We start from the raw sequence: 27,144 nt of genomic DNA, 5'->3' as shown, positions 1-27,144 counted from the left end.
GTTATTTTGTTGTGTATGTGTTTATGTATATATAATTTGTTTCTTTATCAGTGTTTCAATGTATATTTTCAGCCCCTGGCTGCATGGGAAACAATAAACCGGTTAATGTTGTTATTATTATTATTATTATTTTTGCACACACATAAACACACAGATGTATATATCTATGTAAGTATATAAATATATAGATATACAAATATATATATATATATATATATATATATATATATATATGTTATATGTATTTAATGACCTATCTGCCGCGTCAACAGCTAAGATCATTAGCGGCGAACACCTTGTTAGACTGAAAAATATTAAAATATTTAAAACGTTAAAATTCTATCAATAAATGTCATAAATAACAATAAATATTATATAAAAAATCGAAGCATAAATATTATGCTCTAAATGTCTAAAAAAACTATTGCATAAACATTATGCATAACTAAATTTTATTGAAAATATTAGTTTCCCTAAGGAAACTAATAAGACCTATGTCACAGTCCTCCCCCAATACATTTTTAGTGTATATGGGGGCGACAAGTACCTTCCTCTTTGGTCTGAGAATGTTGCACATCTTTCCATTACATGTGCAACCGTTAATGGCTTTTGGCATTCCTCACAGCGTGCTTCACTTTTAGCCATCATCGGCCCATGAGTCAGTCTTGTGTGCCTGATTCTTAGCCTTGTTATTACAACTTCTACTTGTTGGTTGGGGTGGATGCTGGTCACCCAACTGCCAAGGTCATCTCTAATCTCTCGCAGTTTATTTCTAGAGGTATGCCTCCATTGTTCCCTCCATTTAGCACGAAGACAACTCCTGATGCTGGGTTTCAAGTCAGTGTGTGGGAGAGGAAAACGAGCATCACAGGGCTGAGTTGCAGCTGCCTTGGCCTTCTGATCAGCTCGTTCATTCCCACTGATACCAAAATGTGCTGGCACCCAACACAGAGTTATCTTTTTACGTGCTGACATCAGTGCAAGCCAATCTTGAACCTCCCTCACCACTGGATGTGACGAGTTTAAGTTCTTGATTGCTTGCAGGGCACTACGAGAGTCACAATACATTACAACGGAATGGTTTGTAAGATCTCTAGTCATCTTGACTGCTGCAAGGATGGCATGTAACTCTGCAGTGAAAATCGAGGCTGATCGAGAAAGACTGCCAGATACAGTCTTCTTTCTGCTCACTGCTGCAAAGCCCACACCATTTTCAGATTTCAAACCATCTGTATATATTGCATATGATCCTTGGTACTTAGAAGTGTGTTGAAGAAATATCTCTCTGACTTCGGCTTCGGATCTCTCCCCTTTCCCGATTCCGACCAAATCGGGCTCGACTTGATTAGTCCAAGGGGGGACTTGGGAAGTTCCAACAGCCAGAACCTTTGTGAGATTTAAATTAAGATCTTCCACCAGATTCCTCATTCTCCTACCATAGGATTGGCTATCCTCAAGGGGTTTGAAAACAAATCTGGATGTAGGAGATCCCGGAATCCTTTGTGTAGTAAATCAGGTTCATGTAGTTCCTGTGTAATGAAAGAGGTGGTTCTCCACTCTCAGCATACAGGGACTCCACAGATAAAGACCTGAAAGCCCCTATACAGATTCTCAGAGCTTCATTATGAACCGAGTCCAACATCCGGAGAACAGTGGGAGTTGCAGATGAATAAGCCTCACATCCATAGTCAATTTTACTACGAATAAGCGCTCGGTAAAGCCGCAGAAGCGTTGTGCGGTCTGCACCCCAAGATAGGTGTGAAAGAACCCGCAAAATACTAAGCGCTTTTGTAGCTTTCACCTTCAACTGTTTAATGTGAGGCACCCATGTAAGACTTGAGTCAAAAATTAGACCCAAGTACTTTACCTCTTGGACAAAATGCAGTGGGTTTGCTCCTAAATAGAGGGAAGGATGGAACTTTTCCCGATTGTGGAAATGCATAGCCATGGTCTTGCTTGGAGAAAATTTGAACCCATGGTATGTTGCCCATTGCAAAACCTGATTTATTGCAGTCTGCATGTGCCCTAGCACATCCTGTAAGCTTCCTCCTGAGCAGTAAAGTGTAAAGTCATCCACATACAGACTACATGAGACAGCACTTGGAACGACCTTTACGATGTCATTTCTAGCAATGGCAAACAGGGTCACACTTAAGACACTCCCTTGTGGGACCCCTTCTAGCTGGTCTTCCAGGTTAGAGAAGCTGTTTCCCACCCTCACTCTAAACTTACTGTCAGCAAGGAAGCTTTGTATGAAGGTAGGCAATGCTCCTCTTAAACCAATGTCATACAGCTTCATGAGTATGCCATGCTTCCAAGTAGTATCATAAGCCTTTTCAAGGTCAAAGAAAACTGCTAACATATGACGTCGCTATGTGAAGGAATTCTATATAGCAGTTTCCATCCTTACAAGTGCATCTGTGGTCGATCTCAGTTTTCTAAACCCATATTGATACGGAGTCAGTACGTTTTCCTTTTCTAGCAGCCATGTCAACCTGAAGTTTGTAATTTTCTCCATCAACTTGCAAATGCAGCTGGTAAGAGAAATTGGTCTATAATTCCCTGGTATAGAAGCATCCTTGCCAGGTTTAGGGACAGGAATGATTATAGCTTCTTTCCATGTGGATGGCAATGTGCCCTCCCTATAGATCCTATTGAATAGATCCAACAGGAACGTTTGGGAACTTTTCGGTAAGTGAGATATCATTTGGTATGGAATATCGTCACTTCCTGGGGCAGTCTTACGGCAGAGCTGCAAAGCAGAGTCCATCTCCTTGCGCAATAATGGAAAGTTGTATGGAAGTTCTGCTGCAGTGCTACTGAAGAACGACACTGTGTGTCGTTCCTGTTCAGCCCGAAGAGTGGAGAATCGGGCAGTGTAAGATGCTCCAGAGGAGATCTCTGCCATGGATTTTGCCAGCTCATTAGCAACATCTGTTTTGTCTGTCAGGATTATACCATATATTTTCAGAGCAGGTGGTGATATGGATGTGCTCTTTCCAGCGATCTTACGCACCTTGTCCCATACCCATGCTAAGGAGGTCCCAGAGTTAATTAAGGAGACATTTTGTCTCCATGATGTCCGCCTAGCCTCCTTTAGCACTCGCCTGGCCTTGGCTCGGGTCTTTTTGTACTGGATCAAAGTTAGATCGCTTGGGCGTCGTTTCAACTGCCTTAATGCAGCTTTTCTTGCTCTGAGAGCTTGTTGGCATTCACCAGACCACCATGGTACCGGAGGTAGGGTGTTTCAATAAATCCGACTTTTTCAGAATCATTCAGCAAGTTGCTAAATAGGCGCCTACTATGCTTAAATGACGACATGCAAAATATTAGACAAATCAAAAAATATCTACTATTCGCAATTTTTGATTAAAGTATAATACCATTTCCGGCGCTGGGATGAGGTGCGGCGGCCTCAGCTGGCTGTGACCCGCATGACCCATGGAAGGGCATTTCGGTTCATACGACATTATGGCAGAATCAAACATAGGGTAACTTAGGTCATTGCGAATGATTCCTGGGGACTTCCGTAAAGATTCCCAGTCACTATGCATTTCCATATAAACTTGTGGTACCTTAATAATGCACATTACTCGCTCGCCTATATTGTGGTGACGATCTCGTCAGTGGCAATATGGCACTTCGACGTGGTGGTTTGCGCAGTACCGATACACATATACTGAAAGAGTTTGGTACCATTGATGTTTTGCCACCTAGACCACTGACGAAGAGTGACATTCTTGCTCGATACTGTGCGTTAAAAGGACATGGTAACCAGACAATAAAAGGATGCTCAAAAGATATCTTGCCATGCAATAATTTGACTATTACGGAATCTCAGATTTTATCCAAGTTGCAGGCAAAAATTGCTGTGCTGTATAGCAAATTCGGCATTAAGACAATATCACCTTGGTATATGAAAGACAAAATAAAGAAAATAAAGAAAGAGTACTACGACTTCATCAGAAATGTAACACTGAAGACAAAATTCTCGAAAACTGTGATTGTGTCATTCAAGGCAAAGAAACAACCCCGAGAAATCCTCAAGGAAAATATATGCAAAAGTACAAGGAAGCAATGGATCACTCGGAAGTATTGATTATCAGGCGCAAAGACGGGAATTTAACAGACTGAAATGGAAGCAGACCAACAATGCAGAAGTCCCATTTATATGCAACAGTGAAGATATTGCAGAAATGTCTTTTGCCAGTTGAAGTCAGGTGGCTGGGATTTTTTTGTTCCCTCCTACACATCTGCCTGACCATTGACACCATATTGACCAAGCTGGCAGGAGTTTGTGATGGTGACTTGCCCAATAAATCCAAGATTGGAATAAAGAACAACACCATAAAGTGTCTGAAAGCACCGAAAAAAAAAAAAAAAAAGAATCCAAGAACAATCAGAAGTATTTTTGAATTTGCAAAAGTTCATTTCATGTACTGGTGTTCTGCTGTGAACAGCAATGGAATGATTCTTTTCAGAACTGCTATTGAAACTTCAAGGAGGTATGCCAGGATTGGCTGTGAACTTGGCTTTCCTAGCAGCTACTTCTCGTCCATCAACAGACATCTGTATAATGCAGATGGGACACTTCTTCCCTTGGCTGTTGATCATGATTACGTCGATGAAGTTGCTAAGATCTTGAAAAGAGGAATTCGTGAAAAATGGCCATATTCACCAGCCCTATTAAAAAATAAGGAGAAGCACAATTTCACTGCAGAATAACTGTGTAATCTGAGTGTGAAAGATTTCATTTCCCAACATCTGACCACAGATATGAAGTTTGCATACTTGGCCTATGATATGCATGAAATCGATATGTGGAAACCCAAAAGTTCATTAATACCTGGCCATAATCAAAACTGTGAAAAACTGATTGGAGATATGAAAAAATGTGAAGACATAAACAGAATTGTTGTTGTAGCAGAAACTAGAGAACGGCGCAGTCAGAGATATGGCAATGTAAACAAAGGAGTAGAATTAAAATTGTATTGTATGCAATATATGATGTTCCAAATAAAATCATTACTAGAATCCTTTCCTTTTATAGTCTCTTGTTAAATAGAATATGTTACTTCAAATCATTTAAGCGAAGTGAGTAGTCTGAGGGCCAAAGCATGCTCTCGGCGACCCAAGCCCGATTCGGTGGGAGAGAACACAAAGTAAAGAGAAGTCAAGCCTACTAATTGAAAAATTAGTCGTATGGCAATTACAGAACTTTATATAATATTAATTTACAATAGAAATAAGTTTGATGCAAAAATATTAAAGAAAAGTATAATATTGAGGTATTTTAAACATAAAATAGTTATACCGACAGCAGAAAATAAAGCGTTATTTGGCATTCGAAGCGGTGTCTAAATCATAAAATTATCAAAACTTTAAATTGAAAACAGAGAATGCGAGATATTCTTTGATTTTAATAAAAAATACATTTCCAAACTCAGAAAATTCATAGGCGCCTATTTCTTAACTTGCCCCCGGGATTCGAGCAAATTTGAGAAAATCGACAATTATTGAAACACCCTAACCGGAGGTCGACGGTACTGCCCGCTACTTCTGAGAATTGATGCTTCTTCTGCAAAGTGAATTCGTGATGTGAAGTGATTAACAGCATCTTGAACACACTGGAAATCATTCACAGATCCTTGCAATACTGCAGTTGATCTAAAAAGATTCCAGTCTGCATGTTCAAGTCGCTATCTCTGCACTCCATTGGCTGGAATACCATTCACCTCCTCCAAAAGTATTGGATAGGGGTCACTTGCATGTAAGTCTCCCATGACCTGCCAAGTGAAATTCAACTGTGAATCAGGTGAACCAATTGACAGGTCAATATTGGAGAATGTTCCAGTTTGCATTTGGAAATGTGTGGGTGCATTACTGTTCAGTAAAACTGCATCTACTCTTGAGAACAAGGACTCCAAGGCCCTTCCTCGAGGGTTGCACAAAGTGTCTCCCCAGAGGTGATGCCGACCATTGAAGTCTCCCAAGAGTAGAAATAGATGAAGCAAGTGCCCAAGTAAATCATCCAAATCATCTATGTTGAGATTATGTGGAGGGAGGTAGATGGATGCAACAGTGTAAGGTCGTGCCAAGCCTATTCTCACAGCCTTCACCTGCAGTGTCGTCTGCAGGTGGATGGCCTGGAAGGGAGTATCCTGACGTACCATCACTGCTACTCCTCCATGAGGTCCATTATCAAAGGTCCCATAATGGGCTTGAACTTGGAATCCTCTCAGGGAAATTGGATGATTTTCCCTGATCATAATCTCTTGTAGGTATACACAAACTGGATTACATGAAGCTATCAGATGTTGCAGTTCTTCCCATTTTGCATGAATTCCCTGACAATTCCATTGGATTAGGGTATCCAGTTCTTCAGGTTGACAAACTACTTCATAAGGTGTTTGGCAGTACCTGTGGTTAAGGCTCGCCCCACACCTGTCCCTTTCCAACATCTTGGGAGTACCTTTTGATGGGTTGCCTAACTGTGGAACTAGTTTCCACAGGCTTCCTTTGGACAGGCTCAGAATTTCTTTGCTTGGGCAAAGGACGGACCTGAGCCTTCGGTTCAGGAGCATTCTGTCTAGCAGCGGAGGCCCCTGTGAATGTGGTAGCCTCAGGAGCCCTGCCTGGTGGCTCCAAAGACCCAACTCTCTGAAGAGTCTTTTGAACAGGCTCAGGATTCCTCTGCCTGTGCAAATGGCGTACCTGAGCCTTTACTTCAGGGGGATTCTGCCTAGCAGCGGAGGCCCCCGTGGATGTGGTGGCAGCTGAAGCTGTCACCGTTGAGGCCTCTGAAGCCTTAACTGATGGCTCCAAAGACCTTACTTTGGGAGGAGTCTCCTCAATAGACCCTTCACTCCTACTCCGTTTCTGGTGCAATTCACCTGAGGCACTTTCAGCATTTGCGGACTGAGGTTTAAAGGTAGTGGCAGTGTGTGTGGTGTTAGAAATATTGGAGGGTAAGGGATGGCGGAAAGGAGGATGGGCTAGAACTGAGGCAAAGGACACCGGCTGTGCAAATAGCACACGAGCACGTCGCTTTGCTTCTGCAAAACTAACTTTCTCCTTGCTCCTTATTACCAATACTTCTTTTTCAAACTTGTACCTTTTACATTGCTTATAAGAAGCTTCATGATCTTCTTTGCAGTGGTAACAGCATATTGGACCTGGACAGTTATCATTTTACACATACCCTTGGTTGTCCATTTTCCTTAAAACGGCAAGTGTTGGCTCCATGACCATAACCCTGGCAGTGGAAGCACCGCATAAGGTTGGGCACATATGGCTTTACCTTGAGGTGGTACCATGCCAATTTAACTGATTCAGGTAGGACTAACGATTCAAAAGTTAGAAGAAGAGCTGGTGTCGACTGTTCTAAACCATCAACTTTCTTCTTAAAACGTTTTATTGCCACTACATTAAAATTCTTTAGTTCTTCTAACAGTTTCTCCTCAGAATACCTCATCAGGTCTCGGGAAAAGACAATTCCCCTACACTGATTGAGGGTTTTGTGAGGAGAACATGAGACTTGAGCCCCAGGAATGTCGCATATTGCACGCAGACGGTCACTCTCGTCTGGTGACGAAACCTCAACTATCAGACTACCATCTCGCTGTGGGGTTATGCGAGGATCACGTTGACATACCTCAACTATAATTCCGATGTACTTCAAAAATATCAAGATCCATGATAGATATGCCATCAATGGTCTTCACTACTAGAAATTTACTATATGATACACTATCATATTTACCAGGTAAGATTTCCTTAATGGATTGAAGAGGACTTTTCTCCTTCTTACCTGGTTTGGGAGCTCGGGAACCATTACGATTCCCCTTCTTGCCCTATGGAATCTGGTAAGGTTCCAGAGTGACAATATGTGGTGTTCTAGATGGATTGGCCGGGGGATTGCGAAGGTCGTCAGGGAGAGAGCAAGTTCTTAGTAAATTTGCAGAAATCATACAAATTATAAATCTTCATTTCCTCACCCCCCCACCCACCATTGAGTCCAACGAGGGGAAGCTATAGTCGGGACTCAAATTTAACCAACAGCCACAGGGGTAGTGAGGAAATATACGCAATCACTATTACAGTGCTGATGGTAGTCGCGGGACCTGTGCGCTACCGACTGGACAGTGCCTGCTTGACCCTAGCTATATTTGACCAGCCGATTGACTTGACCGGGCCTTGATCAAGCCACCCGTCTAACCAGAATAGAGGACCAAAGAGGTGTGGTGCTAGCTGCAGGGCGCAGCGTGCAGCATCGCTCAACCTCCAGGATTCCTGTCTCCTGATAATACGGGACGCCACGCACGGCAAACACACGTGGGAGAGTTCTCCCTGGCCCAAGATGGAATGAACCAGGGGTGGGTGCACCATCCCCTCTCATAGGCCTTGGTGCACTATGAAGCCATTTTGTCTCATCCCCCACTGGTGACCCCTCCAGTATGGGTAGCCCTCTGGTCCGGCTCACCAGTTCATTGGGACATCAAGCCCCCCCCGCGGCAAGGCGGCTTCCGTTAGGGGGGCAAAGCTCCAGAGAGTTTACGAAAACTACCCGAGTTATCCCTCGAAATCATAACATCACATTTTCTATAACAGTTCATGGTCACAGAAGGGAGTCAGAGCGCACTTTTATTTAAGCAAATCAACTTGTGTTTGATTACATCAACAACATACAATGCGCAATAAATTAAGTATTATCATAAAAGAAAGTTAATAATTATTATATTATATTCTAAAAGGTTTTTATGGAACACAACTAAGATCATTACGCATTTACTATTTACTTGTCTCAGTATTTGTAACTGTAATTCATCGAACAAAAATAGACAATGATACTAAAATAATTATACATTAATTTAATGTTATTTTTGTCACAATTAATATCATGTCAAGGAAAATACTTTAAACTCGTATTCACCCGAGGGGAGTGTGGACACGTAGTAGGTCAGACGCGGAGACAGGCTCCATGAAGAAGGACGTTCGGAACAGAGAGCGTAAGGCTCGCTGTTTATAAATGAGTATAAGACTCATTTTGCCGAATGTTACGTCTTACTGTAGAAGCATAAGGCTTCTCATTGTTCAGGCAGCGAACATAAGGTTCGCTAGCCATTTAATGAATTTAAGACTCATGAAACGAGGAACCAGTAGGAGGGTTCGGAAATCATAATTTTCGGTGAGTTGAAATAATTACTTTTGATTTGATATTGTTGTAATACAAAAATTGTTTATATTAAGTGTTATGTATTTATTAGTTATGAACGTATAATAGTTTTATGTAATTCTGTTTATTCTTTGATGTAAGTGTAATTAATTAATTTGTAAGTTTTCTTATATGTTATTTCTTTGTAATATCAGTAATCAGCATGTAAATATTTGGACAAACAAAAGGATGTTTATCTGAATTCCGAAACTTTCCAACCCTGTTAACCTACGTTCCCTCAATGTATATATATATATAATCATTTTTATATTTACACACACATATATTTGTGTATGTACATATATATGTGTGTGTGTATGTATGTATGTATATGTATACATATACATATGTATAAATATGTGTATATATATATACACACACATACATTTTTTTTTTTTTTAACAACATTCCACTGCAGGACATAAGCCTTTCTCAATTCACTATTGAGAGGTTATATGGCGGTGTCATCCTTGCCTGATTGGATGCCCTTCCTAATCAACTGCAGTTCGGTGCACTAACACTTGTCCCGTGGCGGTGACTTCCCCTACGACACCTGCGTCTGACTTCTCAATGCGATATGTCGTTTTCTCGTACTCGAGGCAGCAGTCAGAGCGTAGGCATTTTTACGACCGCCGCGACTGGGAATTTATCTCAGGACCACGAGGGTTGGAGTCCAGTGCTCTAACCACTGGACCATCGCGGCAGTCACACATACATATATATATATATATATATATATATATATAGAGAGAGAGAGAGAGAGAGAGTTATGTATGTATATGTGTCTGTGTGTGTGTGTGTGTGTATATATATATTTTTTTTATAGATACACAGATATATATGAATATATATGCACACACACACACACACACACACACACACACACACACACACACACATATATGTATATAACATGTGGTTCTGCGTTTGTGTGTATGTGTATCAGTTAATTTCATGCAATCAGATACATTTTCCTATTTGTATCGATCCGCCTCATGTACATGTATGTGTCTGGATTCCAGAGAATGACAGTGATTATACGAAACAGCGAGGGCCTAATTACTACGGGAAAGCAAGGAGGACGAGAGATAACACGCAAGACAACACTTAAGACTTTGGGTCAAGGTTGCTCAGGAGAAGAAGAAACCTTATCTGCGTTTTCGAAAAACGTATATATATATATATATATATGTATATATATGTATATATATATGTATATATATATATATATATATATATATTCACCCGATACAAAATATTCCACTGCCTTGTGGTTTCCATAGGGTGAAAATGCTTCGGGAGTCAAACCTGAGGAAAGATCCGGAGCCGGAATCTCGAAGGCAGTTCGTTGTAGCCTGAGACCTCGTTCTGACAACTGCGACGCCGCTGGTGCCAAACCGTATCGGTCTATGCCGTTCCTTTGGATTCATCAGCTGCGTTTAGAGAGGGAGCATGCTGTATTGGCTTGCTCCTCACATTCTTTCGCCGAGGCATTGACTCGACATCGACTTAAGGTGGCCGTCGAAATATATATATATATATATATATATATATATATATATATATGTATATACACACACATATATGTATATGTGTGTGTATGTCTGCATATATTATATATGTATATATATATATCATATATATATGTATTCATATGATATATATATATATATATATATATATATATGTATGTGTGTATATTATTACAGTAAAGTTAATCAAGTAAGGCATAATTAGTAAAAATGCTACTGTTGGTTACGGTAACGAGGCAGTTCCTGTAGTAGCGTTCGTCGCCCCCCCCCCCCCCCCCTGCTCACTGCCTTGAGTTCCTGGAGAGTCTTGCCTCGGCCACTTCTCCGCTGCCATAGGCCTGGGCAAGATCTATCTGCCATTTTTGCTGTTACTTCTTGTTTAGGGATTAGGCCGATATATTACAATTTAATAATATATCGCATAGGTAGGGTGTGTTGGTTTGTTTTATATATTCTATTTGTTTTTGGTGAAGGGATAAATAAAAAATAAATTGTAATTGGTAACTTTCAAGTTTCAACCAGCCTCCGACTTTCGAAACCATTTTTTTTTTTTTTTGGAATGTAATATCTCCTCGTAGTTTAACGCTGTTATGCTGTTGCTTTCCGTCGCATTTGACTCGTTGATGAGTAGCGGAATTTGTATTCCCCGACGGCAAAGTTGATACAATGTGTAAGATTCGGCTTTACACTGTATTAAGGGGGGAATTAGCATGATTTACACACAGAAAAACACTATAATAACTTAAAATCGGGTTTGCTGAAACCCTACGGATGCAGGATCCATGTTTCACCTATGCAATTTGTGTCAGTACACACCGTGACCTCATACGGAGAGGGCGTGTGGTGCCCGTGCTCCGGTGCCCTTTCCCCATATACACGAATATCTGGTATCATATATGAGGAAGTTGTACAAGGGGTACATGAATTCTTGGTGCTCATATAACCCGCAAGACAGTGACATGAGATCAGTGCTGTGATAATAGCTATGTTTGTACAGAAATTTGAAATAATTTCTCTACCGAGTGCCAAGGACTGCCGTGGTAACCGTTAGAGCTGAGTACCCCGTTGTCCCGAGCGCTATATATCACCAGTCACGAGGCGGGCGAGCCGGGCGGGCCAGGCGCGGTCACGCGGTCACCCCCACGATGGGGGGACACCGCAATGTAAACACTGAGGGGGAGGACTCGGTGGATAACTGTCCCTCCCCTCCCGCGGCTGAAGTTTCAGTCTGTAATTCAGTGGATAGCCCCACTGAATCCATTGCCTTGCAACGGGGGGTGCTGAAGGTGGTGATCCTGATGCCCAGGAAGGAAGTGACGGCTTCACTTTAGTGAAGTCGAAAACTAAGAAAAAAAAGCTCAACAATGCCGGTAAGACACCACTAGCACCAAAGAGCGATTATGTTCGTCTCGCCTTCCCTGAAGGCACCACGAAAAACGATAAATTGAAATGGCTACAGAACCTCGGCAACGACTCTCGGGCCCAGGGGGGTACCCCCTTCGACCTTGTGCGAGGAGACACTCTCTCCTCGCCGTATGTGTACGTCGCTCGCTCTCAGCGAAAATATGTTGACAACCTTATTGAAGGATTAATTGGAGGTATTATCTTCAAACTTTGTGATGAGCCCAAGAAGCAAGAGAAATATGGCGAATACCTTGTGACCCACTACAACAAGGATTTTGATCTTGAACATGCGTATGCAATCGAAGGAGTTCATAAGGCCATAAGAGTGCACAAAGACAAGAAACCACTCAACCGTATACGAATCATATGGAAAGGAGAGCAACCCCCTCCCAGCACATACCACTTCTTTGGGAAGTACATACCCGCCAGCCACGTGAGGCCGTGGAGGGCATCCTCCGCCATCTGTTATAACTGCATGGAAAGTGGCCATGTAGCTAAATACTGCAAGGGCAAGGCGCGCTGCGCAGAATGTGGAGAACAACATACTGCCAGGGATTGTCCTCGCAGTGCAGCAGAAGAGAGTACTGCAGAAGCACCAGCTTTTGTCCCATCCTGCTTCAGGTGTGGGATGACAGGTGTGACTGCCTGGCACTGGGGGTGCAAGGGCCTCCCTGCCCTGGCCCCTCCCCCCCCACCCCCTGTGGTCCCAGCACCGACCGCGAGTGACCAGCGCGACCCTCCCAACCCAACCAGCGGACAGGGTGCCGGGGAAGCGCCAGCCCGTGCCCTGTGTGACGTCACCAACCGCAGAGATTTCCCGCGGCTGCCGGCGAGTGGGGGTGCAGAGGTCGCTGAACTACGCGAAATGTTTGCGCAACTGGAGGAGAAGGTGAACAAGATACTGTTGATCCTCACAGAGGGTGACTCGGGCGTCAAAGCTGCCACACTCTCTGAATTAAAGACCTCGCCCCCCCTCCCTCCCCGGGAGCCAGCCGAGGCAGCCGTCCCTCACCCTCAGGCAGGGATGACCGCAGGCCAGGCGGAGGAATCCCCCGCACAACCATGTGACAGAAGTGACGTCACGCCAGCTGACCAAGGCGACATAAAAGTGCTTGAACTTTTAAAGGAAATAAAAGTTCTGAAAGAACAAAACAATAACTTAATTAATGAAATGGAAAAAAAATATAAGTGATTGTTAGTGCCGTGATACTCGTGTTACCATTAGTGCTAAAAAAACGAACGAGGAGAACCGATGTCAGACCGCCACTGCTGATAACCAAAGTGGGCGTGTCAGCGCTGACAGCCGCCACGAACAATATCAGGATCCCTGTGACATCGGGTCCAGTGACGCAACCAGCCCCCCAGGTGCACCTAGCACAGCAACCGGAGGGACTGTGCTGAGAAGTGGAACAAAGCTAAGATCAAATGTTTGAAATGGTTAAAAGTACTTTTATGTTTAAGACTACCATCTGCAATGAAATCCACAATCATAAAGCTATATGTTTATGTGAATCTATAATTTGTAATATTAGAGGATATAACAGCATGAGGTACAGAATGCCTAATAGAGCACTACTCACTTATGGATAAATGCACAATCAAATTTATATCATGGAATATGCGTAGTATAAAGCCTAGGCTGAATGACCTAGAGTTTTATATCCGTAAATATAATACTGATGTTATTTGAGTGCAAGAACCTTTTGCTGCTGCTGCTAAGATGAAAATAGCACCTGCAATTCAGGGATATTATTCATATGTGAATACAGCCATGACTGGATTATTGACATATGTGAAGGTAACACTGCCACATAAATTAGTTAAAAAATCCGAGAACACTGATGTCCAATTTCATAATTTAAAAATTCAGACTGCCACTGGCTATTTTTCACTGTATAATGTATATGCCAAATACTCCAAATTTCTGACTAGTTCTCTCCCCAATTTTCACAACCAAAGCACGCTATGTATGGGCGACTTCAATGCAAGGCATCCACACTTTGGAGCCAACCAACGTAATAGTAATGGGGAAGAATTCAAACATTTTATCAATAGTAGATCACTGACAGTATATGACACAGAAGCAGAGACTCATTTGGGAGGTGGCAGATTAGACTATGTATTTGGCAAAAATTTAGTTCATGGTAATGTCTGTACTTCACTGGTGCGAGAGTTAGTTAGTGACCACTTTGCAATACGAACAGATTATACTGTAGACAGCAATTCAGCTACTAGATCACCTAGGCTCCGAATAATTATCCCACCGGGCCTGGAGCATCACTTCGAGGCACGGGTCTATGACTGGTATAACACATATGAAGTAACAGCTGTTGAGACATTTTCTCAGGATTTAATCAAAGTTGTCACTGACTACTATGACACATGGGTCTGTTCAAGAAAACTCTCAAAGAAAAAGAGGCCCCAGACCTCCCATGCACCGAGGTGGATCAATGACCCAATTCTGGCAAAGGAATATAAACGGGTTCAGGAGCTTGCTAATTGTTATAAAGATAATAAGACGACAGATAATCTTCTGCAGTTTCTGAAAGCCACCAAGGAATTCAGAGATTTAAAAACTCAGATTCGTAGTAAATACTGGGAACAATTTCTCCAAAGTATCAATAGTCAAACTTCTATAGCTGACGTATGGAGAAAAATTAATAGACTGACAGGTAAAGCCCTCACAACACCGCAGTTCCACAGTCCACAGGAACAGGCTAATATGCTGCTAGAGCAGTGGTCAGGAAATTCTTAAGTACACTCACTTCCACAAGGGATAAAAAATCAGCTCAACAAATCGAACATAGATAGAAATTTCAGTATAGCAATAGCATGTGCTGCTATTGACCCCTCCGACTTTGTCGAAATAACCGAGTGGGAACTGAGCAATGCCCTTCTGAAAGGTAAGGCAACCGCCCCTGGCAAGGACGGCATTACTTACAGCGTCCTTCGCCACATTGCTCAGGTACCAGGCAACCCACTTTTACATCTGTATAGACTCAGCCTATCACAAGGAATCCTCCCAAGCTCCTGGACTAAAAGCTTAATCATTCCTATACCCAAACCCAATACTGATAAATACAGACCCATTTCCTTGACCTCCTGTCTGTGCAAAGTACTTGAGAGAATATTTCTGAACAGGCTCATGTATCGCATTAATGCTAAGTTATCCCCCAGACTGTATGGATTTCTCCCAGGGCGTAGCAGTCAGCACTGTTTTGCAGAGTACTTAACAAACTCAAACCCAGGCATGCAAACCGTATTTCTTGATCTTAAATCTGCTTTTGATATTGCAAACAGGGAAATTATCCTTGAGCAACTAGCTAGCTTTGGTATTCAGGGAAAACTGTTAACATGGATTCAAATGTATCTGTCGAATCAATCGGCTCAGGTTCTCTTCAGGAGCATTAAGAGTACTCGTCGAATCAATCGGCTCAGGTTCTCTTCAGGGGCATTAAGAGTACTCATACAAAAGTATTTGAACTCGGCACACCTCAGGGAGGCGTACTTAGTCCCATGCTATTTAATATCCTAATGCATAGATTACTGGGCGATATACCACTTGCAGGCAAGGACTCCATTATTTGCTATGCCGATGACAATTGTATTAAATCCTCATCCGAGGAGAGAATGCAAGAGATTCTAGATATACTTTCTGCAAGGGCTACTGAGTGTGGCTTGATAATTTCATCTGAAAAAACAAAGGCACTTAACCCACAGACAATCCCTCTGCCAAGGTTTCATATAAATGACGTTGAGCTAGATCTCTGCCATCAATACAAATACCTTGGGGTGATTGTTAATGATTCAGAGTTCATTAGAAACTTGAAGAAAAGGCTGTGGGAGCGGCTGAAGCCACTTAAGACACTTGTCGGCAAAGACCATGGTATTAATGTCAATATTGCGAGAATCTTTTACTTGTCATACATAAGGTCGGTCATAGATTACCATGCGTTGCACCTAGTATTGTTCAAGGAATCAGAGTTGATATTATACATAAATACCACATTTAGTGGTCAAATCAATTAGAGAACCCCTCTATTGTACAGAGTTCCAAAGACAACTAAAACACAGAATAGAAGAGCTAACTTTGAATAACAACACCGATTCATACTCAAATCCATGGTTACAAGTGACGTGTAAACACTTAGCTCAGCTGAACATTCCCATGACTAAGACCCTACATGGACGTTCTGTACCACCGTGGAAAATGAAATGACCTAAGTGTATATTATACGACTGCCCCCAAAAAAGACAGTGCCCCCCCTGCTATACTTAAACAGTATGCACTTGCAAGTATAAACGAGCATCTAGACACTCTTTCCAATGTATATGAATGCTACACTGACGGATCCTTGCAGTCTGGGAGCAGAGCAGGATGCGCTTTTATTGTATATAAAAACAATATTTTGCAGCACCAGGATTGTAGGAGGGTTCATGACTGGGCTTGCACTATGCAAACCGAGTTGGCAGGAATACTCATGGCCACCGAATTTCTATTGAATCAAGGCTTAGGGGTCATTTTCTGTGATTCACAGAGTGCTCTCCAGGCTCTGAACACTCTAGACAAAGGTGCGTGAAATATTGCAAATGACATCAGGATAAACGTGCATCGTGCAAAAGAACGAGGCCATAATATACGTTTTGTGTGGATTCCATTGCATGTTGGAATCCCTAGGCATGATCATGCTGATCACCTGGCAAAGTCAGCATGTGACAAAGAAAGTGTGGATATAGATCTTGGGATACCTCTTTCTAGGATTTTATACATCATTAAAACTTCCTTCAGAGAGAACTTGACTGAGTTGATTAATTCTCAACGCCCTGAAACCTGTAGCATAAAGCAATATGACCGGTTTAGGCAAGATTCCTTCATCTATGGTTTATATAAAACAAGAACAAGACAGTGTGATGTTGTGACTGCAAGAACCAGACTTGGATATAGATTGTATTGGCAGGTCAGTACAGTTTGTAATGTCGAAGAAACTAAGTGTTAATTGTGTAATAAAGAATATAAGCGAACACTTGTATATTATATCTCAGAGTGCCATGTGTTACAGCCTTTCAGACCACCTAGCATGAGGTACCAAGAACTATGTAACTACTTCATATCATCTGATGTCTTAGAAGATATACTTATGTTGTATCCTAAATTTGGAATGTAGTATCACATAACCGCATATTAAATGTATTAATGCTTTTCCACGCCCAAGCTATATACCGGCGTGGCAGATGAGTGGATAAAGGACTGTGCAATTGTCCCTTTCCTGAAACTGATAAAGTACTCATAATAATGTTATAGGCTAAAATTAAAATGTAATACCACTATGTAATATTATGACCATGCATTAAATGTACCACAGCTGCCCACGCCTGTGCAGTTAGCCAAGGTGGTAAATAAAGGACTAAACTAAACTAAACAATTACGGTATACAATTCTGCGGTTAAATCCGGGATTAATTTTTGCCTGATTGACGCACAATACAAATGAATCAAATCATGTTTGGGCAAAATCAACTTTTTAATATGAAAATGCATTACGAAAGTTTCCAGATGACCGTTTCAAATTTATACTTAAGGATTCATTAATAGTTCCTCAAACAACGGTATTTTGATTGACTGCGCTAATAAATATAAAGCAAACAAACAAAAAAAAGCGCTATTGACAGTTACGTGTCGTGCACGGAGACTGCGTGTGCCGCAACAGCACACGCAGTCTCCGTGAATGTTATTCTCAAAAAAAAAAAAAAAAAAAAAAAATACACATTTTAGTAACAGAGCTTGCAAACTTTAGTGATGATTGTCGTCGAATATGGTAACCGTTCAATACTTATACTTGTCTTAAAATGTAAGATGGAACTTACTGACCTTTGCCTGAGCCGAAAATAATCGCTAAGTTGTTAATAATTGGTCGTTATACATGGTGTCCTTGTCTTACCGTTTCAGACATTAATAATTTATTATCGCTATTGCAGAAAAAAATGGTCTTTACGTGCGCGAAAAATTTTATTTGTTTTGTATTACGTTTTTTTTTATTTTTTTTTATTTTTTTTTACCATATGCATACAAGCAATCAGGTAAGTGTGAACTCTTACCTGATTTTAATCGCTCTCTGAAGAACTATCATTCAGAGGGACTGGGGCTGATGACGGAAGAATTCTTTCTTTCCCGCCTTGTGGCGGGTATAATTCTGCCGCTTGTGAAAATAAATAATGAATCAATTCTTTTTCATGAAATTTTATGAATAAATAGCGGGCCAGATATTGCGTTATATAATTGGCCCTAATACCTGGCCGCTTGACCCATTCTTTAAGGTCCCTCCACAACCTTTCAATATTTTGTGTGTGTATTTGTGGGTCGTCTGGGTCTACAAAGTTCTCAGAACGATTAATACTCAGATGTTTGTAACCTTGGTGTTGTAGGTTACCGTAGGCAGCCCATCCATCACTGTATATCACACTGTCTGGTTTTATATATTTCTTAATAAGGGGTATGAGCGTGTCTGCACTTTGGTCAGTGCCAAGTAATGGCACAATTAATTTATTTTTCACTCACATGCTCAATACCCCCAAAGACCCACATCTGGCTCAACTGTCTGCCCCTATTATACTTTCGGCGCACGAGCAGCGTCTCGTCGATCTCAACTATTACACCGGCACCTCCTATTGAATTTTGATTTTGTAACCAATATTCGGTTACTTCCGAACAAAAACTCCTCCAATCTACGCTAGTTGGCTTAGAAATACTAATACATTTAATAATTTGTGCATGATCCCAATGTTTTTGTAGCCAATGATTCACAAACAAAACTACTTTAAAAGGTTCTAAATGTGTCCCCTGCAGAAACGTGCCTGTGTGATCGCTGGTCGAGAAAACGCAACTTTCACGCCGTTTTGTCTTTGCATTTTTTTCCATCTGCCACAATACCACATATGTCGATCTTCACGATATTTGCAAGGTAAATCGCAATGCGGGCAACTTACCGCTCTTGGCAAAACATCGTGTGCTCTCAGGAACTCTATAGCGTTATCATTTTTTTCAAAATACTCAGTTATAACTCGGGTCACAACCTACGCACCTGAGATCCTTTTTGAGCAAAGATTTGGTATATTTGCTTTCCTTTCCACTATACATACGTGTGGCACAAATGGTGGCACGTGATTTGTTTATACTATTTCCTGTAATGCTAATGGCTCTCGTGACAAATGTCACGCGCATGTGGTATAGAATAAAAGTTTCAAAAAGTTTCGTGCGCAGTTCATGCGGTAACATTGTTGTTTTTGAAAATCGCGCGCAATTCTTCAGTTCCCTCTTGGACCAGACACATCGATTTGCGCAGAGTAAGAAATGGCATAGTTACTGTAAATACTCGATTTTATGATGGCATTACTCGTGTATTGTCAGATATTTTAATGTAGAAAGAAAATCACCTTCATGTAAGTTTACATGAAGTGAAACAAAATAAAACGGCACCATTGTTTTGTTTACAAAAAGTAGGAAAGGATATCGGATGGCGATTTTTAAAATATTGAGAAATTTTTCATTTCGGGCTCTGTGACACTTGCAGGTCCAATAACTTCGTTATTTCTGATTTGCGACGGAAGTTCATAGAAGATAAGTTTCTTAGATTGATTTGCTCTATCACATGCACATATTTTTTCCGGTTTAAAGATGGCTAGTCAAAACTTTACCTATACCTTGTAATTAAATGACTTTATGTATTTTCCAAATCTTTGACAATAAATAAATGCTATTAATAATTGACTGATAACTGATAATGAAATAGGAGTTTTATTACATTTGCTATAAAAAGGATTACAATAAAAAAATGAAAGTACATTATAAAGGAATGATAATACATTGAAACATGATAAATTAATAATTGAATTAACGTATTTAATGACCGTAAGATAATAACGTTAATGAGTATCTTAAAAAGGAATGAAGAATGAATTATATCGATGAATGAACAAGAAACAGCTTGACAATCACTAGTAGTACTTTAAAGTAAAGACAGTTGTTACGTGGTACTAGCCATTCAAAATCAGGTCGCATCATTTTGATTTTTTGTCTATGATTCTGGCTACCACATTAGGAGAATTAGAGTTCAGCGGAGTTGCTCTTCCCCTGAATTCTCCTAGTGACATACCAGCCGTAACAATATGTACATATATATATGCACATATATACATATATATGTATATACATTTGTATATATATATATATGTATGTATACACACAAACACACACACACACACACACACATATATATATATATATATATATATATATGTGTGTGTGTGTGTGTGTGTGCGCGCGCGTTTACACACACACACATATATATATACATATATATATACATATAAATAGTACATATAAGTATATATATATACATAATATATCTATATTTATCTGTTTACCCACACACACACATATATATATATATATGTATATATATATGTGTGTGTATATACACATATGTATATGTGTATATATACACATATACATATATATTTACACATATGTCAGTAGATGTACATACATTTTCATATAAAGATAGACACGCACCAAATAAACAATGGATATCTAAATTCTTTTATCCCAAAAGTTAGTGAAATGCAGATTGAAAACCGTAGATTCTTATGACAATACATGATATGAAAAATGAATCATGTTATGATAAAAGAGAAATACATCAATGAGGAGAGCATAATCAAAATGCGTAAACATTTATCATTTTAGTTTTCAATTTTAGGACTGATTAAGCGATACGAGATCGGGATTATCATATGTTGCATATTTCGATAAAATCCTGGTTACATAAAACAGGCCTTTTATCTTTTAATATTGCCAAAACTCGATAAGTTAAAAATAGCCACATCACCGTTTACATGTCCGCTTATCACTTTCGACTGTAGAGCAATAATAATCATTGGTGTTTATGGCAGCTTTATTCCAACGTTCTTCCCTTTATGTCTTGAGCAATATCCGCCAACGCCCTTTATGTCATAATCATTGCTGCAGAAAATTGCAAAGCAGGTGAAGGCGGTATGGGGTGTAAATTCTTCGGGTGTTTATAGGCATAATGAAGCAGCCCTTGATGAGATGTATAATTACGTTGTATGTCTTCATAAGGTTTAATGCTCCTGAAATATTGCACTATTAAAAGTTTGTGTTTGTGAGCCCGGGAAAAAATGAAGTGTTATTCTTATCTAATGTAAGGTCATCAACTCAATTCTAATCTCCAAATAATCGTCATAGGAGAAAACGTTGTGAATGAAAAGGACTTAATGTGAGATGGAATAATGAAATACAGCATTCATACAGATATATAACTATTCTCCCTGACATACTTCGAACCCAATCAGTCCATATAAGAGCAGCGATAAAGCTCGAATCTGTATGCATGAAACCGTTCTAAATATTAAAAGCATTAAATACGTTCTAAAAATACGAATATTATGAAACGAAACGTTTATTACATAATATACAATTCGCACATGCATATGAGCAGGGTAAAGATAGTAACCTCAGCAATAATGAGGAAGAGGAGGAGGATTAGGAAGATAATATCAGGAATGCTAATAATGACACTTATGATAATGATAATGACAAATATGTTAATAATACTAAAGATAATAATAATAATAAAATTTTAAGTTGTAATAGTAATGATGATGCTAATAATAGTATACTATCAAAGTATAAAAATACACATAGTAGTAAGGATGATATTGATGATAAGCATGAATCTGAAATGTTAACCATGATTCCGATAATGATAATGATATTAACAATGACAGTTATTAATTACTAAAGTTATAATAATAATAATGATAATAATAATAACAATCTAATGAGAATAATATCAACAACTATTATAGTAATAAAAATAATTATAACAATGATAATAATATAGATCATTATTGTCAATACTATTACTATCATTATCTTAATTAATATCATTGCCATGGTATTTTATTATTATCATTATAACGGTATCATTAATATTTTATTATCAATATATTGTATCATTAAGAATATCATCATGAATGTAACTAAAATAATTAGAATTAGTACCATTATTATTACTTTTTTCATTATCATTATTATTTGTTATCATCATCATTATTATTATCCTTACTATTATTGTTGATGTTATTATATTATCATTATTATCATTATTATTAATGTCATTAACATCAAAATCATCATCATTATGTATGTTTTATCAATATCGTTGTCTTATCAATATTATTATCATTATCATTAAAATAATCATTATTATCATTATTAACACCATCTTCATTATTATCATTATGATGATGAGGATGATGATGTGGATGATGATGATGATTATAATGATGTTAATAATAGTAATGACGATAATGATTATAATGATGGTGGTTATAATGATTATCATGATGATAGTAATAATAATAATAATAAAAATAATCACTAATATCATTATAATTATTCTCATCATTATCACTGTGAATCTGTAAAATCACGATAATAATAAGGGCATATCAGCAGTATCAAACAGGATAACAATCGACGTATAAACACCTGAGTAAAACGAAGCTCCAAAGTAGAGAACAGTGGAACGGGGACAGCGCTCAAAGTAAATATTTCGAGCATCAGTTCCCTTGAGTAATAAGAACGGTTTCATTGTGAAACAGGAAATGAAAGGAAGGTTGTGAAAAGTAAAATAAATTAATAAATAAATAAATAAAAAGAAAGAAAGAAAAATCTGGATCTTATGAATACAAACTCTACATCACTGTAGATATGAGCGTAGACATTTATGCATATATGTATACATGTGCACACACACACACACACACACACACACACACACACACACACACACACATACACACACACACACACACATACACACATAGATATATATGTATGTAACTATGTCCATATACAAATATATATATATATATATATATAAATATGTATATATAGTATATATATATATATATATATATTATATATACCATATATATACAATATGATAAATATATATATACATATATGTATATATATATATTTATGCCATATATATATTATATATATACTATATATAGATGTAACTCATATATATATATATATACTATATATATAATATATATAATATATGTAATATATATATAGTATATATATATCATATTCATATTATATATATATATATATATATATCATATTCATATTATATATATAACATAAATATTATATATATAATATATGTACATATCTATCTATCTATATATTTATATATATATATGCCATATATATTATATATATTATATATATTATATATAGATGTATACCATATATATATATATATATATATATATATATTTATATATATGATATATAATATATATATAAAACATATATACATATTATATATAATATATATAATATATATAATATATATAATATATATATATTATATATATCATATACATATATATATATATAACATATGTATTATATATGATATATGTACATATCTATCTATCAATCTATATATATATGGTATACATATATATATACTATATATATAATATACATATGTATAAATATATATATATATATATATATATATATATATATATGTGGTATACATATAGAGGTATATATTATAAATATAGAATATATATACATACATATATATATATATATATATGGAATAAGTATATATCTATTTATCTATCTATATATGTATGGTATACATATACATATATTATATGTAACTATATATATGGTATACATATATATATATATATATATTATATATAATATATATATATATATGTATGTATATATGTAATGTATGTGAGTATATATATGTATATATATATGGTATATATATGAAAAGGAGAAAACACACTACCGTGTTGATACAAGCACACGCACACACACACACACACACACGCACACACACACGCACACGCACACACACACACACACACATATGAAATATGGTGGTCAGATAGTTAACACAGAGGAAATATGCGTTTACTCTGGTGTAGCAGATCTTACAGCCACGTCTGTCCATTGAAATATTCTCAATAAAAAAATATTCCTATTAAATAAATGTAAAATCTCCGCACCATAATCATTTCAAAGATTTCTGAAGAGTGAGACTCATTTTGCATACGCGAAACTAGCGAACGAGGCCTTACAATCAGCTAATAATAATTAAATCGCTTTCTCACGTCTTGGTTCCCACCCAGAAGGTGACTCAAGTTGCGTAGCCAGACCCTTAGACAAGGCTGGCCTGGGACAACTTTGGGCCAGCCCTTGGGCAGCCGTGTCGTGCTCGACAGTGATTGCTGTAAAATCTCTCGCCAGGAACGGTCAAGGATATATTTATTTATTGGACAGGATTCTGCAAACTTGAAAATAATAACTATATTCTTGTTAGTTCGGAAGTGTTTGGTATTATGCACAAAATACATTCTTTATACATGCCTCTGGAATACTAAAGGATACCACTTCTTAACTAAATAAATAACTGATCCCCATAAACATACGAGCAATAAATGACGGAATAAGATATTGCTGAAGTAAAGGAAATAAAGGAAATAAATATTTAACATAGGAGCCTTCAATAAAAGCTTAAAAAGGGATACTAAAATATACCAAACAGATAATAAAATATCCCCGTGGATTTCACTACATTTAATAGCAGCAGCTAGGAGGATTTTATCTAAAACTTTCATTTCAGTAATCCGTTTTATGTAAAGAAAATTGGTATTTAGTGTCGGATGGATCAAGTTTTAAAGGACATAGTCCTACAATGATTTTAACACAATACTTTGTTTCAAGTGCTTTTTGGGTTTCGTTTTAATCATCATAGAGTGAGTTTTACAAGGAAATTTCTTAGATAACAATCGGTCAAGCCTTACGAGGACGAGTCAGAAATCAATAAACAGGATTTTAGTTCAATGGACCTATTGATATAAATTCCATATGACCTTTTTATCTTATACATAGAATCATAATATTGTTGGCATTAGTGATTAATGTTTGGGAAATTACGCTTTCACCAACACGGAAAGAACCAAAAACGCAGGTGGATCTCGTGATCGCGAGGAGGATAAAGCACAGCACAGCAAGAGCCAATGGCAGAATTAGAAATGTACTTTCAAACTGAGGGAAGCGAACGGTTCTCTTGAAAATAGTTCAGCCCAGCATGTAAAGTATATTATTAATAAAGCCGCAATTCCCACGTTCAAGGCAAAAATTCCCACAGCAGAATCTTTAAAGAGGAACCATGAGCTAGAGACTCGGATTAGCTCCATAGAGAACTTAGGACCTCGGACTGTTGATGCTTACAACCGTTCAGCTCGTTCCACATGCTGATCTATCAGTTCCCCTTTGTTTGACAACATAGCATTATGGGCCGAAATAAACTAAGAGGAACATGTTCAGCTGCAGAATTATTTTCATTATTGTATGGAAACTGTCTTGGTGGAGGACAAGCACCCTTAAACTTTTCTGTCACACTAGAAAGGACAGTTTATTAGGGATATAGGGATTTCTCTGAAACAACTGGGAAGCCTGAGCAGTTGATAAAAAGTTTTTTTTTTTTTTTTTCAAGGTTTGCCAGTGGTTAAGAAAAATGTTAACTCCAAAAGAGGACGTTTCTTATCCACGACTGGTGGAGAGTGCATAAAAAGTCTGGAATACAGTCAGAGGGAATGCCCTAAGATTTTTGTGCCTGCGATTTCAATCCGACCAGACAGCTAGTGTAAGGGGATGAGCAGAGCGATACTGCGAGTTTCACCAAATTAATAATCATGATTCTAAACACTGCAAAGGTAGAAGAGGCCCTAGATCATGTTTGACTTGTTTTAAACCATGCCATATAGCTTGCTATTGTCCCTTTTGTAAAACTGGGAAAGACCCAATTCTCTCCCTCCCCTGGCTCAGAAACGAACGGGTCAAATCAAGAGTAAACAAACTGTGCACGATTTTAGTCCTCTAAGTAAACTAGCACTACATTCTGTCTCTAATAGTAAGTTCTCAGTCCAGTCCAGTTTCATAGAAAACATGTTAGTTGATCTTAAAATTATGAGATCGGGATATCCACTGGTAAATTTGTATGTTAATGGAGTCGGGGCTGCAGCATTTGTAGACAGTTTCGGAGGCTACTGCAGTTAAAAGTTAGATGAGAGATACTTCAAGCATCCCTTGGAAATTCAATGGCTATAGAATGGTGTTTCTGGAACTTTCTTGAATGTTGACAGTGAAAATGTTTATTCCAATGTGTCTGAACATGTATCATAAGTGCACTAAGTCAGTTGTGTTTAAAATTTGACTTTTTAAGGTTCTGTGTATATCGTTAAGGATCTACTTAGAAAGTTTAACTTTAAACTGGTCTGTTATCACTTTCCTCAGAAGCCTCCTCTTTCACTTGGAGGTGTTATATTACCAGTGAATTTCACAGATGAGGTTTTAAAAATTAGGGAAAATGATTTTGTTAAAATCTGGATGGTAAATATTGATAATAAATTTGTATTAATAAAATGTATGCTCTTTATTGAGGTAGAAGGGATTGATGATGAAACCCCAAGAGGTTCGTTGGAAGAACTGAATCCAGCTCCCTGGAAGAGTAAAATGAATGTCAAATCTACTGAAAATTTTAGATATCTGGGCGAGTTTACCAACGATTTCGATGAATTCTATGGGCTGAAGGACTTCAGTTCTCTGGAGATTGACTTCCTGATTTTTCCTGAAGTATCCTTTACGCCTGTGATGGATATTGTGGATGGCGAATTCCTGCTGAAGATAGAGGCCTTCCTACCACATCTGGATGAGGTGTTCCGAGTAAGAATGTTAAGCATAATAGAAAAGTATCCGCATTTATTCAAGGAAAATTGGGAATAATACCAGACTGAACATCAAATTGGAACCCCTTCAGATGAGCCTTTCTGTAATCAACCCCCTTCTGGGAGCTCAATGACTTGG

Source organism: Penaeus chinensis, chromosome 40 (assembly GCF_019202785.1).
Source record: "Penaeus chinensis breed Huanghai No. 1 chromosome 40, ASM1920278v2, whole genome shotgun sequence".
NCBI lineage: Eukaryota > Metazoa > Arthropoda > Malacostraca > Decapoda > Penaeidae > Penaeus > Penaeus chinensis.
The sequence above is the reverse complement of the archived record's forward strand: the minus strand, read 5'-3'. Positions refer to the sequence as shown.